At 41.1% G+C, this 21311-nt stretch overlaps 1 pseudogene; it reads left to right on the forward strand.

The window, feature by feature from the left end:
- The first annotated feature begins 521 nt into the window (after window positions 1-521).
- Window positions 522-6963, forward strand: LOC107279370 (phospholipase A1 EG1, chloroplastic/mitochondrial-like; annotated as a pseudogene).
- Window positions 6964-21311: the final 14348 nt, after the last annotated feature.

Below are 21311 nucleotides of genomic sequence, written 5' to 3' on the forward strand. Positions count from 1 at the left end.
TAAATTATTCATGAAATGCAATTCCATTTATTAAAAATACTTTCTTGGCTCAAATAAATCCCAGAAAAATCTAGGAACTAAAGATTCAAGAGAAGTATTTAACAAAATTTTATCTAGCCCAATTTTATATTGAGATTTAGCAAATTAAAATTAGATCTTCTCTTTTAGGCTTTTAAGATCATTTCTAATAATTCCTTTTAAACAACAATTTATAATTTAAGGATTTTTAAACAAGAAAAGCTCTTAACAATTATAATTAGATCATTAATGATCAAATAATTACTGAACTGTTCTTTGTATCATTTAGGAATTGAGCTCCAAAAAATCCGAGAAAATTTCAGAGAGTGTACTTAATCATGGAGAATTTAATAAAAATTAATTCCATCCATGCTTTAAATTTAGGAAATTTTATTTCCCACATTTAACTTCACTTGTAAATTAATGAACATTTAATATAAATTCTAATAATAATTTATTAAATAATTTATAAATCCTGAAACAAAAATCAGGATGTGACACAAATGACGGCTAAGTCATTTGGTGATGATTTCACTGTGTGCCTCGTGAATGACACACCTAAGTCAATTTCAGAAGCATATGCATCTCCGGATGCAGACTACTGGAAGGAGATTGTCCGTAGTGAAATGGATTCCATTATCGCTAACGGAACTTAGGAGGTGACAGAGCGACCCTATGAGTATAAACCTGTGGGGTGCAAGTGGGTGTTCAAGAAGAAGCTTAGGCCTGACGGTACTGTTGAAAAGTATAAGGCTCAGCTTGTTGCTAAGGGCTATACTCAGAAAGAAGGCGAAGATTTCTTTAACACTTACTCACCTGTTGCTAGATTGACTACAATTCGTGTGCTACTTTCCCTAGCAGCCTCACATGGTCTTCTCGTTCATCAAATGGACTTTAAGACAGCTTTTCTTAATGGAGAGCTGGATGAGGAGATCTATATGGATCAACCTGATGGGTTTGTAGTTGAAGGTCAAGAAGGCAAAGTGTGCAAATTGTTGAAGTCTTTATATGGTCTGAAGCAAGATCCTAAGCAATGGCATGAGAAATCTGACAAAACAGACATCTGCAGGCTTTGCAGTCAATGAGGCAGATAAATGTGTGTACTATCGCCATGGTGGGGGTGAGGGAGTTATTCTGTGCTTGTATGTTGATGACATACTGATATTTGGGACAAACCTTGAGGTGATAAATGAGGTTAAATCATTTTTGTCTCAAAATTTTGATATGAAGGATTTGGGAGTAGCTGATGTTATCTTAAACATTAAGCTAATTAGAGGTGAGAATGGGATTACACTCTTGCAGTCCCATTATGTTGAGAAGATCTTGAATCGCTTTGGCTACATTGATAGTAAACCTTCTCCAACACCTTATGATCCTAGTTTGTTGCTTCGCAAGAACAAGAGAATTACTAGGAATCAATTGGAATACTCCCAAATCATTGGCTCGCTGATGTACCTGGCTAGTGCAACTAGGCCTGATATCTCCTTTGCTGTGAGCAAGTTGAGCCGGTTTACCTCTAATCCGGGAGATGATCACTGACGTGTGCTTGAGCGAGTAATGCGCTATCTGAAAGGTACTATGGAATTGGGGCTTCACTATACTGGGTATCCTACGGTATTGGAGGGTTATAGTGATTCTAACTGAATCTCTGATGTGGATGAGATCAAAGCCACTAGTGGATATGTCTTCACACTTGGTGGTGGTGCTGTTTCATGGAGGTCTTGCAAACAGACCATTTTGACGAGGTCAACCATGGAAGCAGAACTGACGGCACTGGATACTGCTACTGTTGAGGCAAAATGGTTGCGTGATCTATTAATGGATCTGCCTATTGTTGAAAAACCGGTGCCGGCTATCCTTATTAACTGTGACAATCAAACGGTAATTGTCAAAGTGAATAGTTCTAAGGACAATATGAAATCGTCTAGACATGTGAAAAGACGATTGAAGTCTATCAGGAAATTGAGAAACTCTGGAGTTATAACGTTGGATTACATCCAAACAGCTAGAAACCTGGCAGATCCCTTCACGAAGGGACTATCACGAAATGTGATAGACAATGCATCAAAGGAGATGGGTTTGAGAGACATGTGAGTTATACTATGGTGGTAACCTAGTCTATGTGATCGGAGATCCCGTGAATTAGAACCTGGGAAGAACAAACCATTAGTAAACTAGAGAAGAGTACCAATCTATACCCTATCTAAGTGAAGATGCATGTACTCTCGTGAGCTGCAAGGTAGGTTGGCTATGCCTTAATAAGTTCTGTTGGCTTTAAATAGTAAAAATGCTGTCCTGCAGAGCATTCTTGAAAGAACTCACCTTTGTAAGCTTGACTGTTGGTCACAGTCTATGGAGATTTTGGGTGAATCTTCTAGGAAGCTTACTAAAGACCTAGGAGTATGACTTATACGCTCCACCCGAGGGGTAGTCTACAGACGGTCTAGTACCAGATAAGACTCTGAGTGAAACTTGCTTACACAAGACTTGCAATTCAAGGCGTACTCCATTGTTCAAGTTGTGAGTAAGTGTAGCTTGGAGTTCTAGGTGGATGTTCAACCTTAATCGGTCTCCATTGAACCGCTGGTATGTAAGCAGTACATTGGAAAAGGCGAATCTCAGTGGGATTTTGAGATTTGGTGGGGGATTGTTGGAATTAATAGATGGGCTAATGCCCACTCAAAGATTAATTCTTTGGAAAATCACAAAAGCCCACCTCATGGGATGGCATGAATGTGGAGTTTAGTACCACCTTACTTATTCTAGGAGAGGGGGACCTCCTTAAAAGGGAGGATGCCCTCCTAGCCACTTGAAGCATGTGTGGTGGAGAGCGCAGATGTTGCCTCCTTTTGCAGTTTTGTTTTGCTGCGGTAAATTAGGATTTGTTTTGTTTTGGAAACATTCCGAAAAATCCGGTGCGTTAAAACGGCGTGGAGTCCAGATAGGTTACGTGCGACTTATCCGGTTCGGTTTACGTGGGCGCCCTGATCAGGCGACCTATTTCTATATAAACCGAGCCGCCGCCTTCACGCAACACACGCGAAATCAATCTAGGGTTTGCCTCCTACTCTGTAATGCGCCGTCGCTCGTAGACTACTCCATCCCGCTCACCGACGTGCACTGGCAATTGGGAGAGCAGGTCTCCGGAATCTCTGCCTTCGACGTCCTGCACCGGGAGAAGGCGGCAATAAGGTTTTTGGGAAGCGCTTCGCACGACTGCTCCCTGTTCGTCCGCGACGGCTCGACTTCCTCTCCGCTCGCGTGCTTCGCGCCTTCGTCGACGCTCGCAACCGCGAGTAGTTCCTGCCGAGCAACCGCTCTTTCCACCACCTCGATACGTGTTCAACATGTTGCGCATATTTAATCTGTTCATGTTTTACTACTTAGTTTACATGTGTAGATCTAATGATGCGTTCAATCTAGTTTACATCTGTAATGTCATGATTTATTTATGGAATAAATTAAATCATTATGTGCTTATAATTTCAACACCCGCCAGTCGGCCGACCGCTCTGTGCCCGCCAGTCACAGCCGCGCACGCTGCCTAAGCCAGTAAAGCCACGCCCCTGCTCCTCGTTCACTTGTTCACTAGGGTTAGAAAGAGAGATGTTGGGCTAGCCAAGGGATGGTGATTGAGGAATTACTAAATAACCCATGCTAATATTAGTTCCTATTCCTAATTTACCCTTTAGAAATCAATGATGGGTACTAAATGGTTTAAGAGGTACCTGTGGTGCCTCTCAAGCACTGTAAAAGTTCTCATAATCATTACGCATATACTTCGTGAGGGTGTGGGGGTAGGGAGGGGGAATACAACAAAACAAGCTGTGACATAATTGAGTCAGTTTATATTTTGTAACAAACGATTGGCTTTGCAAATGAATTGGTTTGAAAATATGTGTGGATGCTGTTTTGAGCGCATGCGACTACGTCGGTTATGTTACGATAACTGGGCCCAAAAGCAGTTTGTTGGATCTATTTCTGTGCTAGTGACTTCAATGTAAAATTAAGTGATTCAACTATTTCAGAGTTAATATGCATATGCTTCCTTCACAGAGCACTAATTTTTCAGGATATTTTTTCTACAAAACATAGATGCATCAACAAAATTCTCAATTACAGATATATCAATATCATTTTTGTATATCCAATTGTATTATTCTTATAATAGATTAGTATTTTTCAGATTTCAAGGTTTTATTATAAGTATTAGAAAGATTACATGTAACTATTTTGATAGAGATGTAGTATATATACATATTGTTTCCACATCTGCTTGCGGCTCCATATCCACTTCGATCGTCCTCACCCCCACCTTGCCCGCTACCATCACCTCTGTCTGCCGCCTCCCCATAACTGTTCCCATATGTGCTTTCGTATCCACTTGGACCCCCCCAACCCTCACCTAGCCCGGCACCATCACGTCTACCTGCCCCCTGCTCATAACTGTTTCCATATCTGCTTTCATATCCACTTCCGTTTGCCCAACCACCACCTTGCTCGCCACCACCACCTCCGCCTACACCCTCCCCATCGTTGAGAATACCATAGGCAGAGTCATCAAGAGAACTGTGAACAGAGCTTGGTCGGGCAGCCACAAAGGCAGCTCCGTCTCCGCCATGGCTAGCAACCGCCATAGTTGGTTGGACCACCAGCAGCAGGGCCGGGAGAGGTAAACCAGCCTTCATACTGGTGTTATATGTACCTCACAGGCCTTACAGCAAGAGAACGCTACTCTTCATATAAACATCGTACGGATACCTCATTTTATAGATGTGTGCCATCCTGTTGGTCAAAAACCGTCTAGCTAGTTATAGTTATAGTAACATATAATTACAGTTAATTTGTATACTTTCTGCCGGATCTGAGTCTGGTGTTCCATGTTCTTCAACAACTTGATTTCTGTCTGGTTGCCTCTAAAGTCAGTGTGGACACTTGTGCTGGACTGCTGGTGCACCTAACCGCATAATGTTTGGCAGAAAGAAAATAAAGTATGAATTCCTCCCTGGTGAAACGAAATCTCTCAGGCTGATAACCAAACTTGTCAATATTAGTATTCTCCCGTGAGTGGTGGGTACTTATTAATTAGTCAGACATTCTTAGCTTTTTGAAACTTTCTCCTGAATGAGACATGAACTATATATACAAATCAAACCAAAACCGAGCAAGACAGATGAACAAGACAGGGTTCATGGAGGAAATCATACCTGTGCTCACGAGGGAGAGAAACCCAGCTAGATGAAGGTGGCGATGTGGCTGGGTGTCCTCCGAACCCTCGCCGTTGCAGCCGATGGAGTGTCCTCCGAGGCACCTCGCCGGTTGGCCACCCAAGAAAAGAAAAAGAAAATCAAGAACCAAAGAATCCGTTGCTAGTTGCTACGATGTGAACCACAGTACCAGTCTTGGGGGGAGTTGGAGACGGGGGGAGGACTGAAGGAGCACGCCCAGCCGCCGCCGCCTCAACCCGCGGTGGAGCACACCGCCAAGACGAAGCCGCCACCGCCGCCGCCGGGAGCCGCCGCCGCCACCTCGATCCGCGGTGGAGCAGCGCCACCACCGTTGCCGCCTCCGCCGGGAGCCACCGCCGCTGGCTCGATCCGCTGTGGAGCCACACCGCCTCAGGCCTGGAGCCCTAAAGCCGCCGCCGAGAAAATGAACATTTAGCCACTTTCAAAATGCGGTTTCACTGGAACGCCATTCCAAAATCGCGTTTCGCTAAAATGCCAATATGAGCGTGCACTCACCGCCACTTTGCCATTTTGGCCATTTTGTGCATTTTCAATTGTATTTTCGGCTTGATGGGACCAAATTGCCCTTGCTCGCTGGCTGAAAGGGGATCGATCCAGTTCATGGGAGGAAGAGGATGAGCGTGGCGAGGAGGTCCACGGCGGCGGCGGCGGCGGTGGGCTCTATCACCCGCATGTAGAGGAAGGTCCAGGGCTCCGGCGACTGGGACGGCATGCTCGCGCCACTTTACCCGGTGCTCCGCGGTGAGGTGGCGCGGTACGGCGAGCTCATCGGCGCATGCTACGCGGCGTTGGAGGAGGACCCTTCGTTGCCGAGGTACATGAACTGCAAGTATGGCAAGCTCCGGATGTTGGAGGACGCCGGGGCCGGGTACGAGGTGACGAGGTACATCTACTCATCGTCGGACGCCGCCGTGCCGGGCATGGAGGCGTCGAACAGCGGACGCGCCAGCTGGGCCGGGTACGTCACGGTGTCCACCGACGAGATGATGCGGTGACTCGGGCGGCGCGACGTGCTTGTCTCGTTCCGCGGCACCGTCACCCCCGCCGAGTGGATGGCCAAACACAGGAGCTCCCCCGTGTCGCGGTGACGGCGGCGGTGGCGACGTGAAGGTCGAGTCGGGGTTCCTCAACATCTACACCTCCGCCAACGAGACGCGCCGCTTTGGCTGCGCCAACAGCTGCCGCGACCAACTCCTTCGCGAGGTGTCCCGCCTCGTCGCCTCCCTCTCCTGCGGTGAGGACGTGAGTGTCATGCTCGCCGGCCACAGCATGGGCGGCGTGCTTGCGCTGCTCTTGGCGTACGACCTCGTCGAGCTCGGCGTCGCCGGCGGCGCCGCCGCCGCCACCCGGTCACCGTCTTCTCCTACGACGGGCTGAGGGTGGGCAACGCGACGTTCAAGGCGCGGTGCGATGAGCTCGGTGTGAAGGTCCTCCGCATGGCGAAGGGGAAGGCGGTGGCGGTGGAGGAGGGGACAGCGGTGTCGGACGCGTCGTTGATCGGGGTGGCATCGTCGGACAGCTCGACGGGAGAACTCGTCGTCGGAGAAGGAGGGGCATTCTCGTCTTTTCAAGCCGCTTTGCAGAGAATATGATATCCAAAATGGTGAAAATGGATAAAATGGCAAAGTGGTTGTGATGGCGCGCTCTATATTGGCATTTTAGCGAAATACGTTTTCGGAATGGCATTTCAGCGAAACCATGTTTTCAAAGTGGCAAAATGTCCATTTTCTCGCCGCCGCCGCCATGCGAATGCGAGCAAGCGGAGCGTTCGAACAAGGCCGACCAGAAAACCCCTAGGGTCAACTGACTCCTGGACCCATTGTTACCTAAGAAAATATGGGCCGGCCCGAAAACCTATTGGTGCCACAAATTTAGGTTCGGGCCACGGACCTAACGGGTCGACCCGTCCCACTTGCAGGCTAAGGAACCACCATAAATCCAAGAGTCTCCCTACTCTTGAGTCTTGAGCACACCCACTAGTAGTACGTAGCACACATCAGTCAGGATATTGGAATCAAAATAAATATACAGTAAAACCACTATAGCTAGCACTCCCCCACTATGTATTTGCATTTCAAGAAGTGTGCATTTCAGGAGCAGCTAGGACTAGGAGTCATCTGGAAAAACCCTGTGCTGTTCTATCTGGACATGACAGCATTCAGAGGGAAGAATGTCTTGATTCGACCATATAGCTTGTCTGCCACGGAACTTCCGCTGTCGGTGGGCTGGCCGAGTCAGTGCGGCAAAATCCTGGTGCCAACAGCGGCGAACTCCAGGTCATGCTGTAGTACATCATTGTGGAACAACTATATATTGCCGTTCTCTCCACACCCTCTCAGCATACACCTCCTCAAAGACATCCTACAGAAGGTCACATTTCCTGACCTGGAACGATCATGCATCATTGTGGATGCCATAAGCTTCCTTCCTGTTGAGCAACGTGGAGAATCAGCAGCCCGTAACTGGGAGAGATTCCTAAGTACGTAGTTCCCGTAATTTGCGCGATAAATAATACGGCGTCTGTGTTCAATTGATACATGGATAAATAATGTGATGAATCATATTACCTCCATATCATTTTTTACTCTTTTGTTACATCAATGATTAATTAAATGTTTTTCTGTGCTCTGTTTGTAACTGATGTTACAATCATCAATGGTGATTTTGAATCGGGAAGTATCGAATATGGTAGTTTTCAAGAAAACAAAAGTTGTCTCTTTGATACGGTATCAGCACATGAAGTTTTTGGTTTGCCACAGAAATGGACACAGTAGTGGTGGTGGAATCATGTATCTTGTATATTCTTATGGTAGATGGTAACCTATCTCAATAACCCAATCATGACAAGTTTGTCTGTAGCAGTGAAACTATACATAATGGTACATGTTTTCTCCACAACACATTATGCAAGTCTTTCAACTCCCTTCGTTTCAAATTACTTTTGTTTTAGCTTTGTCATATGCCTTTAGTTCCTAACCCATTCATTAATTTCAAAAATTCTCATAGTTTAACAACATATGAATTATATATTGTCATGGCCATTGGACCGATGGGATAGCGTTGGGAGAATAGCTGGATGGCATTGCCTGCTAGGGAAGGAATGTAGACATCAAACTAGAAAAAAAAACAAGCGGCGTTGCCGCGTGCAACACTTGATTGTCCATGCTATTTGGCCCTATTGAGAAAGAATGATCAGTGCGCTGAAAATGACCAGTGTAACAACAGTGCGAGTTATAGCATAATACTATATTGCACAATCATGATTACTGTAGTAGAGTACTAAATTTAGAAGATTAATTTATGACATATAGTGTGATATAGACCGTATGATCTGAACAAGACACAGTGGCTATTTATGTAACAAAGATTACTTAACATAAGAACTGGAAGTTCGTAGTAGTCAATATTATAGACATTTGATCTAGATATTAAATAATGGAAGATTTTAATAAAGCTCCATATCAATATTGTATTAGAGCAACTGGCTAGTAGATGACTCTAGGTTCTTGGTCAGTTCTAGATACACCAAAAGTAAATTGGCTAGTAGATGAGAGGATAACAAAAGTATTCATCTTGGGTTGTAGATAGCAAAAGTAGGCTGTCTTGATTGGAGAAGACATTTTATGAAGTAGAACGCTTCTTTTTTCCCTTTGTCTGAATGAAACCATAGTCAGTGCTTTCTTCTTCATCATTTTCCTAAAAAACAAAATCAGAATCCTTATCAAAGTACTCCCTCCGTCCCAAAATATAATCATTTCTAGGATAGTGACAAGTCAAATATTATTTACTTTGACTATTAATAACAAAAATATAAAAATGATCAATCATGTGAAATTAATGTTACTAGATTTATCATTAAACAAACTATCATAATATGCAACTCCTTTTATTTAAAACATCTTGCTTCTATAGATATTATTGGTCAAAGTAATTTCTCGGAGACTGCGTCAAAGTCCAAAAATGCTTATACTTTAGGACGGAGGGAGTATATTACTAAGGAACCAACAATTCTTTCTCATGCAATACTTAACACAATGCAGTAGGTTTGGCAAGTACGAGGCCCCTATGTAGTGTCAACCATATATGTGAATAGTACATGTAAACAGAGAATAATTATAGACCACAGGGTATGTGATAGGTAAACCTGATCAGTTGAAGTGGCCATATAATGTATACACTTGCTCGAAATGGTGCCAAATTTGTGCACAGTACAGGTAGTAGGTTTTTTTTTTAATAATGGAAATGGATTACATCTCTGGCTTCTGTCATAAGACACACAGCCATAAGTTTAATAGTAATAAAAAGGTAAGATAAAAGTAAATCAAAATGAGAAATATGGTGATGGGACAAATCCTCAACTCCCCTTTATTATTGACTAGCATTAAATCACATAAAATATTTTAGCTAGCAATTCTTATGGAACTACGCCACCCATAGTGGAATAAGAGACCCATGGCTACCGAATCCAAGAGTGTAGCACCATTGTGCATTGTATCCTGCTCCTCCTGTGGTAGCATTGTAGACCAGAAGTGGAGCCAGTAAGAAGACATGAAGATAACCTGCATAGGGTTAGATAATTGTTTACCCATTAAAAGCTTTATCATTGCGACAACGCCAATTTGACCAACATACAATGTTAGCTCCAATTAGAATCATCTTCTTAATGGACCTAGATACCCCTCTAAGCCAATTACCGAAAATGTTTTTGGCGTTACGGAGTGGGGGGATATTAAAAGCAAAAAACACACATCTTCAAACAAACTGAGCGACATGACACTCAAAGAAAAGATGTTGGATTGTCTCTTGTGCATAGCAGAAAGAACAATGTTTGTCTCCGCCCCATTTTCTTTTAGCCAGGTTATCTTTCGTTAGAATTACTTTCTTGTGAAGAAAGCACATAAAAACCTTGATCTTTAGTGGAATTTTCAAGTCCCACAGAATTCTCTTTTTGATCTGAACATTACAGTTCATGATCGTGGCATACATAGATTTGACGGAAAGGAAGTAGGTTAATTGTATGACTGAAAAACAAATGAATTTAAATATGAGCAGTTGTTTACCTGATCATTACTGTTTGGATGTTCATAAGCTCTTTTGACTGACAAAGTGTTTGTCTCTAAATTATATGGCTCAAATTCTATGCTCTGAATAACTTAGGGTGGTCTATCTGGGAAGATGAGCAGTAAATAAGAAATTAGAAAAGAAAGGAATAGTAAATATTATGTAGCATTAACGAAAATGAATAAAAGAAAGAGTAGTACTCTTTTACCTCTTTTACCTCATGTTGTATTTTCTTGGATAGTATAGGCACCAGTGGATGTAAATTATGTAGTTGTGGAATTGAACTTGAACTGATGGGAAGATTCTTAGTTGCCTTAAAGCCTTCACTGGAATGTTGCCTTCCAAATCTTTCTTTAATTGTCAGCATCTCAAATGAAGGTTCATCAGCATTGATAGTTATGTTCGGCAAAACCTTCACTATGAATGTGAATTTATGTCCTTTCGATGCTTTTATTTCTGGAGGTGTTTGATTGATATCATATTGCCTTTTCATACTTTCAGCAGTCCTACCAATAAGCTCTGTACCTTTCTTTTCAAATAGCACAAGTTCAAGGCTAGCTGTGCCATCATTTCGAATGAAATGGTATTTTGTACCTGTTCAAGTGCTGAGTTATTTGCAAAATATAGTTACATATAACCACACTTAATACTATGATTGAAAAAAAAATGTTCACTTGTACTCATACTGCCTGCATGGGCAGTTCTCTTTCTTGTATTTTAATATAGAACCATCCCATATCATCTTGCAATTGCACAATTTACAGGCTTGATAACTCCAAGTTTTCTTTCCTGAATTCCAATTATAGTAGCAGTGCACTGGTATTTTTTATCCTATGTAAATGTATACATGAAAGGTATCAGTTCTAGTTCAATGAAAGAATTTAATACCATATTAATTTAGCTACATAAGTCTAACCATGTTAACAAAAGGATCAATTTCCTTCAATTCTGCAAGTGTTTTGTGTTCAATGCTCCGTTGCATATCTTCATCGCTTTGAATGTATAGCTTTTGTATTGGCCCAACATGTGGTGGAAGGCTACATATATAAGATGTTAGAAATAGAAGATTCCATAAAGTAAAAGAAGATATGCAGGGAATTAAATTGTACTTACCATTTCTAAAACATCTTGATTTTAGGGATGTCATTTTCGTTGATATACCAATGACAAGCTGTTGTTCCACTTAGAAATTCATATATTCCCTTAAGGATTTTCATTAATACTAGCATATAAAGTCGTGCATTCGCGCGACTCTAACCATCATGTCCATAGTTATATATGAAAATATTTAAATTATATTAGGTGCATGAACAATTTATTACTAATATAGTCATGATAACCGTTCTTTATTTTTTTTTTCATTTGCTTGAATTTATTGTTTAATGTTTCAGAGAACAAGATTAGCAGGAAGAATCTAGTTAAAACACTAGCAGATGCCAAATTTATTTTGGCATGTAATAAACAGTTTATTGTAAACTTTACATTTGTGTTTTAAACTACATTTACAATATCTTATTATTATTTGCACCATCTACCATCTCCAGTGCTGCATGCTCCTTTATCCTCTCTTGCACCTGTTTTTGGAAGGATATGTTTACTAATTATTTTATTTTAAATTAAATCAATTAGCTATGTGTATTTATTATGAGATCATCCTTAATATTTAGCTCTTTTTCCATGCACATTATTTTACAAGTATTTTAATCTATTTGATTTACTCTGCCGAATTGTATTTTAAGCTTAGGGACTTAATCAGATAGTACAGTACAATAATTTACTGTTTTACTAGCCATTTCTTAGATTATGCAAAATTTATGGGTTTTTTCAAATGTTTCTGAATTGGGCTAAGCCTTTCTCGATTCACCATAGTGTTTTATTTGCCATGTGGGTTTCTTTGTGCGTCTTTTGTTTCCTCTATTTGGTCAAATGGATCTATTTCCTTTAACATCATACTCCGAGGGCTCTCGTTTCTACTCCTTATCTCACCATATTTTCAGTTTGACGGTCTATATTTGTTTCTTACGTGGCTTATTTTGGTTTCATCTTGGGAAAAAAAATAACCGTAGTACCATAAATCCTCATATCGTTTTATTGGCTTGATTAGGAGTTAGTTAAAAGTAATATGAAATAATACAGGAAATCAGTGGTATTTAACTATTTACGCTTAATTATTTATCTTTGACATGAACAGTGAAACTTTCCTCCTGTTTCTAAGCAAGAAATTATTGTACAGTAGTGACTTTTTGACGGACGAGTCAATTAACGTGGAATCTTCGAGGAGCTGGCTTGTAGTGCAGCTGGTAGGATAAGTCTCCTCTGACGTAAAGTCATAGGGACATTGTCACTAACATGTGAGACCCACAAAGGTTAGGCCCACACATCAGTGACCCACGTCCCTCTGACTTTACGTTAGAGGAGCGCGATCTGCAGCTGGTAGAGCATGAAGGATAGGAGGAGTGTGCTAGTGTCAGAATAACTAGGTGAAACCCCGCTCATTGCTACGGGAATTTAGTATGATAACAATAAAAAAATAATGTGTAAGATAGCTAGATAATATTAGATTAAGTAAATTAATGTGGTTTATGATTATTTAAATTTAAATAGTATGTAGAATGGTGATTAAAACGTAAAAAGTAAGGTGGTATGACTTTATGGAAGAAGAAAAGTAGAGAGATAGTTTGGACTATAGATTAATCATCTAAAGTCTAAAAATAATTGATGTGATATGACTTAATTAAAGGAAAAAAGGAGAAAGATAATTTGGACCACAGATTAATCATTTAAACACTAAGTGAGGATGAACTATATAAGTATATAGGATATCATAAAACATAATAAAGATATACGTTGAAACATTAGGTGAATTATGCTGGATGATAATTTAGCATGTTTGTATTTGTAAAGCTCTTAAATTATAAGAACTATAAAGATATAGCATGTTTGCATGATGTTTAAATGTGATGATTGTGAGTGGATGATGATGTGGCATCTTGTTAATTAGTGGATGATGATGTAGCATCTTGTTAGTGGATGATGATGTGGCGTCTTTGCATGTTAAGCTTAAGGAGTTAGTGGGGGATAACTTTATAGTAAGATAGGATTAGAGCTCCCACTACCTATCCTTATCCTATTCTTTATTGCATCCTCTACATCTATCTATCTATTCTTTCTCACTCGTCAGCTCTCATCCTCCCTCACAACCACTGCTCTTACAACCACTGCTCTTCTGACGGATGCCATTTTTGCTACCGCTTCAACTTAACCATGAGGCATGAGAAACAACCCCTCTAGCTCGATCTCACTATCTCAACGGCGGCAGCATGTGTCCACGATCTCTCCTTCTATCACCATTCACCAACAACAGCCTGAGGCCCGGCCCATGGGGGGAGGAAGATCATAGCGAAAGATTGGACGGGAACGCAGCCTAGAGGCAGCAGATTGGATGGGGGCAGCGGCTTGATCGGAGGCAGCGTATGGGATGGCACCTCAGCTCGGAGGTGAGCAGAGTACTGAGTATACCTTCAACTGGCCGACATCGACTCATCTTCCCCATCCATGGTGCATCGCGCCACAGCCACCGACTATTCGTATGTCTTCCACAGGGTGCCATGGCCAACACGAAGGCAATGAGCTTCTCTGCAGCGTGCCTTGAGGTGGTCGATTTTTTTCCATTTCTTTTTGTTCCTTTTTCCCGAAGACCAGGACTCCAGGAGAGACTGAGATGTATGCCCTGTGCCATATGGCCTGTGTGAGCATAGTGCTTTGAGAGCTTTCCATTCCCTCTGTTTAATTGGACATTTGGAGGGGTCTAGATTTTTAACATGTACGTATGATCCAAGGGTTCTCGTTTTATCTCTTCCTGATCTGACGGCCCATCTTTTGTTGCTTACGTGGCTTATTCTAGTTCCATTTTGAGTTTCATTTTTCACTAGTAGAGATACCAACAAATAAGTCTACGTACCTTCTTTTCAATTTATGAAGAATATTAGAAATAATTGCTAATAGCTGTACCTTAAAGATGATACTATAATATAAACCTAATAGGTTAGAAAATTATTAAAGCAATTAATACCGACAAGAATAATTTATGAAAAATCATGGCAGATTTCTCTGGTTAATATTTCAAGTATCTCAAACTTAATTAGCGTATGACATATGCCTATGCAAATGTGCGTGCAAACCTTTCTAGTTTAATAAAAAAGACTAAACGCGTAGCTAACGTGCGTAACTCACCGATCTTTCATTATACAAAACTAGGTAGCTAAATATCCATGCATGTTTTGCGACAGACGTAAACAACATAATCATACCCATATAAGTATAAAATGAGATAATTATATCATGTATGTTGCTCACGATAAAAATTATATACCTTATCACACGCCATCAGAATTCACCGAGATCATTGTTGTCTGTTAAATATAGAACAGACGACACAGATTTTTCATTTATAGGCTCAAAGATTGCATGTTAATTTGTTTTCAAATGGTGGCCAGTCCATTTTAAGGGCATGGTAGATGATTGCAAGAGTGAGATAGACGGTGATAAGGGGAACGAGGGTCCGTCGAAGGATCAAAATCTGCAGAAGAAATAATATGTGTTTAGCCAATTCAGAAAATAATAATGCTGGATCATAAATCATGCAGAAAATTCAGCTCAAAGGCCACACAGTTTAGTCAATTTTTGCACAACATGTCATATTTATACTCATTGAGACTTTCTTGGGTGCTTGGAGCTCATTAGGATCATTGATCACACTTAATCTAACGCGCAAAAAATGAAAGGCACCTGTGAAAAAGTATGAAAAAAGTGGGCCACATAAAAAAGTGAAAGGTTAAAATGATAATTAGCTCCCATGGTTAATTAGTGCGGTTAAGGAAAAAAGCTTACCACCCTCATATGATCCTGTCCAGCCTGCAATGTGAAGTCCCGATAGGGTGTGTCTGTGTAGGAGATATTCCTATGTTAATACGGTGGCTAATTAAATGCTTAGTGAATAAAAAAATATACACTGTTCAATTTTCCTCTCAAAAATATAAGAGAGGGGGAAAATCATTCTTCACCGGCCAGAAATCATGGGAAATGGCAGCCCACTTCTACTTTGCTCCTCAGCATCGGATCTGATCTTCGAACCAGCAAGCACCCATGACCTACAAACTGCCTGTGTGTTCAATACCCGTTCACAGGTGAGGGAGTTGAGGCCTTGAGGGTGCCTCCCCGCCGGTCGGCTGACCGCTCTGCGCCCGCCAGTCACAGCCGAGGGATGGTGATTGAGGAATTACTAAATAACCCATGCTAATATTAGTTCCTATTCCTAATTTACCTTTTAGAAATCAATGATGGGTACTAGATGGTTTAAGAGGTACCTGTGGTACCTCACAAGCAACGTAAAAGATCTCATAATCATTATGAATATACTTCGTGAGGGTGTGGGGGTAGGGAGGGGGGAATACAACAAAACAAGCTATGACATAATTGAGTCAGTTTATATTTTGTAACAAACGATTGGCTTTGCAAATGAATTGGTTTAAAAATATGTGTGGATGCTGTTTTGAGCGCATGCGACTACGTCGGTTATGTTACGATAACTGGGCCCAAAAACAGTTTGTTGGATCTATTTCTGTGCTGATGACTTCAATGTAAAATTAAGTGATTCAACTATTTTAGAGTTAATATGCATATGCTTCCTTCACAGAGCACTAATTTTTCAGGATATTTTTTATAGAAAACATAGATGCATCAACAAAATTCTCAATTACAGATATATCAATATCATTTTTGTATATCCAATTGTATTATTCCTACAATAGATTAGTATTTTTCAGATTTCAAGGTTTTATTACAAGTATTAGAAAGATTACATGTAACTATTTTGATAGAGATGTAGTATATATACATATTGTTTCCATATCTGCTTGCGGCTCCATATCCACTGCGATCGTCCTCACCCCCACCTTGCCCGCTACCACCACCTCTGTCTGCCGCCTCCCCATAACTGTTCCCATATGTGCTTTCGTATCCACTTGGACCCCCCCAACCCTCACCTAGCCCGGCACCATCACGTCTACCTGCCCCCTGCTCATAACTGTTTCCATATCTGCTTTCATATCCACTTCCGTTTGTCCAACCACCACCTTGCTCGCCACCACCACCTCTGCCTGCACCCTCCCCATCGTTGAGAATACCATAGGCAGAGTCATCAAGAGCACTGTGAACAGTGCCTGGTCGGGCAGCCACAAAGGCAGCTCCATCTCCGCCATGGCTTGCAACCGCCATAGTTAGTTGGACCACCAGCAGCAGGACCGGGAGAGGTAAACCAGCCTTCATACTGGTGTTATATGTACCTCACAGGCCTTACAGCAAGAGAACGCTACTCTTCATATAAACATTGTACGAATACCTCATTTTATAGATGTGTGTTATCCTGTTGGTCAAAAACCGTCTAGCTAGTTATAGTTATAGTAACATATAATTACAGTTAATTTGTATACTTTCTGCCGGATCTGCTGGTCTGGTGTTGTCCATGTTCTTCAACAACTTTATTTCTGTCTGGTTGCCTCTAAAGTCAGTGTGTACACTTGTGCTGGACTGCTGGTGCACCTAACCGCGTAATGTTTGGCAGAAAGAAAATAAAGTGTGAATTCCTCCCTGGTGAAACGAAATCTCTCAGGCTGATCATCAAACTAGTCAATATTAGTACTCTCCCGTGAGTGGTGGGTACTGATTAATTAGTCAGACATTCTTTGCTTTTTGAAACGAAGTTGCCAAAGTAACCGGCCGATGCATCTTTTTGTTCCTACTAATTATCCTTTTTTCATCATCTGTCCGCTTTCTCTTCGTTTCTCTAGTAATCTTGACTACATGTATTGAATTGGAGCTCCTTTTCATTTCCACACCTATAATACTAACATCCAAACTGAACTGAAGGTGTGTTCAACCCTGTTATTTACTTATGAATCATTATAAAGACTATTAAAAAATTTCGGCCTATCTTATGCTCACCTTTCATGCAATCTCGCTAATAAAAATATAGAGCCATGGTCACATCATTATATGATGCTCTGGCTAGATAGTTAATCCCTCCCTCCCTTATATTGTATTTAAGATATCCTGTTACTATGAAAAGATTTACTCCGGTCCAACAAAAAATACCTCGAGATACCGGTGAACAGCATACCACGCACAGTGATCTATTTCCCAAATAAAAAGCTACGGAATGCAAACCTAAGTGCTATAGATCGATGATTCAGATCAAAGGAACTGGGGAAAATAAAATTTAGAACGGCCGTTCTTACATTGACCAATATTGAAATGTTTTTCTGTACTTTGTTTGTAACTGATGCCATAATTATCAAAGGTAATTGTAAATAGGGAAGTGTATGTTTGTTTTGAAGAAAAAAACTGTCTTTACACTATCATGACATAATCATTATGGTCGGGAACAGAACTATGGACACAGGTGTGCTGGAGTCCGGCCTCTAATACATTCTTTTGGTAGATGGCAACCCGTCTCTAGTAGCCCAACCATGTTATGTTTGCCTGTAGCCTTGAAGCTGTACATAATGGTAAGTGTTGTATCCACAGCACCTTATGAAAGTCCTGCAAACACTCCCTCCTTTTCAAATTTGCTTTGTCGTATGTCAAACATTCCCGTTAATTAACAACATATGAGTTATATATTATCAATGTATTTTTTATGTAGCCGGTGCGAATGTTTGGGTTGCAGACTAGCTGGTTCATCGCCTGTCATACTCTATATGTGTAGCAACACTGCTGAACCTCAAACAGTATGCTCGCACAATATGTCGCTAGCTAGCTAGCACATCATACACAACAACAGAGGTAGGTCATTGCATGAATAGAATTGAGGGGTATCAAGAATGTAGCTACAGCAAGGTCACTTGTCTTTTGGAAAGTCACCCCCTGCCTCATTTAGATGGGCTTCAATCCGAGAACGATCATCAGCGTGGAGCGTTTTCAGGTGGGGGGCCCTAATTCGCGATGCTCCCCAGGCGCGTGATCAGTAGTAGTACTAGTACTAGTCTAGTACTATTAGTACTAGTACTATACTACTATTATTTACACTATTGTTGACTATAAATATATATATATTTTTGATGTATAAAAAAATATACACATATATAAACTTTGTATATGATGTGTACAAACTTTATATACGACGTGTACAAACTTATGTGTACAAACTTTGTATAGCATATATACAAACTTTATATACATACGTATTAAAAAAATAAAATAAAAACTAGAAAATACATCACATATACAAATTTTGCATATGCGTATACAACTTTGCATATGTACTAATACAAACTTTACATATGTACGAATACAAACTTTATATTCATACATCTTTAAAAATAAACGGAAAAAAACCACATAAGAGAAAAAAAAAGAAAAAACAAACCAAAAAGAAACGAGAAAAACTGAGAAAAAAAGGAAAAAAAAGAAAAAAACAACCGAACATAAACGATAAAAAAGAGAAAAAAAGGGAAAACTCGCTACTCCCTCCTCTCGCGCGGCGCGTCCGCCGCCCCTCTTCACGCGACACGTGTCCAGTGTCGCCGGATAGCTTTTTAGTTTTCAGGTGGACACAGACGCAGCTCGCGTCGGGCTTGTCGGCAGGAGCTATCTCTCGCACTGTGTCCGGAGTGGAGGCAGTTGAAGCAGCGGACAGGGGTCACGACAGCGTGTGGCGCGATGGTCTCTCGCAACGCAAATGAAGCACTTGCCCGCAAATCAAAGTTAAACATTAATTTGATCCATACTAGTGCTGAAATCCTGAAATTGAAGACTAGAATTTCACATCTGGCCCGTCCGATCTGTTCATGAACAAGAAAAATCCAGTAATACCTAATCCGTAAATCCAAAAAGAGTGTTGTCTTCGATTACAAATCTGTTCTGCAATGAATATCTTTTTAGGTGGGCTACACTAGATCTCTTTAATACGGCGTAATTAATTTCCTTTTTCTTTTAACTACTGAACCAATCGTACTGCCTTTTCCTCCTCGTTTTCTCCTTCTCATTTTCTATCCACAGTACTGCTTAATCACATGATTTATCAACTGCCTCTGAAGTCTCCTCGAGTGGATGTCTTTAGCTTAGGCCAGTCCCAACCCAAAACACTAGATATAATTTAAATAAACTTCACATCATTAAAAAAATTAGTACTAGACACTACTCTTTTAATACAAACACCACTGTTTCATACTTAAATTAAATTTAATGTTACAAACTCCATTTGTTGTTTGTAGTTGATGGTGTAGATTAATGTTGTAGGTTAAACATATCACAGCTACACCATGTGTACATCATTTGTCCCCATTCCCCTCTTATGGTCCTACATACACATTGACTATTTCTGCATATAAATTTATCGTTTTATTACTGGCCGTGTTACCTGATCTCTGCTTTTTTTCTCTCCATACCCAACCTCAAATTAACATGAATGATATAGACATATACAACCAGAAACCTATCAACATTGTGATGGGAATGGGTGGCACGGAGAATACTACTTGTCGGCAACATCTCAAGTTACTATCCGTGATCTAAAGTAACAAAATTTACATGGCCAACGACCGTCAAGCCACTCTAGGAAGTAGCCTCTGCCTTGCACTAACAGATTCATCGTGGCGTCGTAAGTCGTAACGGCTGCGTTTCACCGTGGCCAGTGGCAAAATGGATATTTCTCCGCAGCGAAGACAGCGAAATTTATGTTGTCTAGGTTTTCACTTCCGATTTCGCTCAAAACTTCGGCCAGCTTTGGGATTTTCGGCACTTTTTGAACAAAAATAGTTTGAAATTTTAGCACCGTATAACTGAATTTAAATAAATTTTGACTAAATTCATAAAAAATTGAGAAAAAAAACGAAAATTTCGGACAAGATAATGACTTGCCGGGGGTCCGAAATTTCCAAAATTTCAAACTGAAATTGCATTCCCTGATGTTTGCCACCATATCCGTGGACCGACAAAATAGTGCCGTCAACTATGGAGGGAATGATTACTGTTGTCGAACCGACAACTGCGTCACGCCGAAAGGCATGGTTCTCTCAACAGTAGTTGGAAGTAAAGTCAATTGTATTGCTTAGTGAAAATTTTTTTGGATCCCCCCATTACAAGACCCTAGGGGGCTATTTATAGCTCTATTACAGGTTCCCCCTTTAGGGTTTAGGTTTTACAGGGGAATTTACATAGTTACCCTTACGATAGGGATGTTATTAAGGGCACACTGTGTCATTTACATGTATGGGCCTTAATTGGGCTAAATGGCTCGGCCTATCTACTTAGTGAAACCTTCCTGGGCACAGTAGCCCGCTGGGCCACTTTTCGGTGAGGTTCGGCACCTGGCGAAGCCCAGGCCCTCCTGCCAGGGCTTTTGCCTTATCGCCCTCACCCGCATCGCCTTCTGATGAAGTCCTTGTCTGGCGAAGTCCGAGTGTCCGAGCCAATGGCCTTCGCCATGGGACTTTCGCCCGTACGGTTCCCTTCTTGATCTTCGCCGCTTGCCTCCGGTCTAAGCTTGTCGCTTAAGCCCTCAGTTTCGGCAGGTCCGGCTGAAGGCACTTCGTGGTATGCCTCCAACAATCACTACTAGTCAATTGTGGTCGACAAATGGCTCCGATTTCGCATATGCCGGTTCCCAGCACAGAACAATAACACAGAAAATAGAGCGGTCCATTAGCACGTGATTAATTAATAAGTATTTACTATTTTTTTCAAATATGGATTAATATGATTTTTTAAGCAACTTTTATATAGAAACTTTTCGCAAAAATTACACTGTTTAATAGTTTGAAAAGCGTGCGCGCAAAAAAAAACAAGAGAGATGGGTTGGGAAAAAGGGGTGCCGCAGTCATCCGAAGGAATCTCCTTGCTTGTCAACTCGCAGATAAACACTGAAACTTTGGAAAAAATAATTGAAAAACTTTACTGGCCGACTCTATTGAACTATCTGACCAA

This window comes from Oryza sativa, chromosome 11, assembly GCF_034140825.1.
Source record: "Oryza sativa Japonica Group chromosome 11, ASM3414082v1".
NCBI lineage: Eukaryota > Viridiplantae > Streptophyta > Magnoliopsida > Poales > Poaceae > Oryza > Oryza sativa.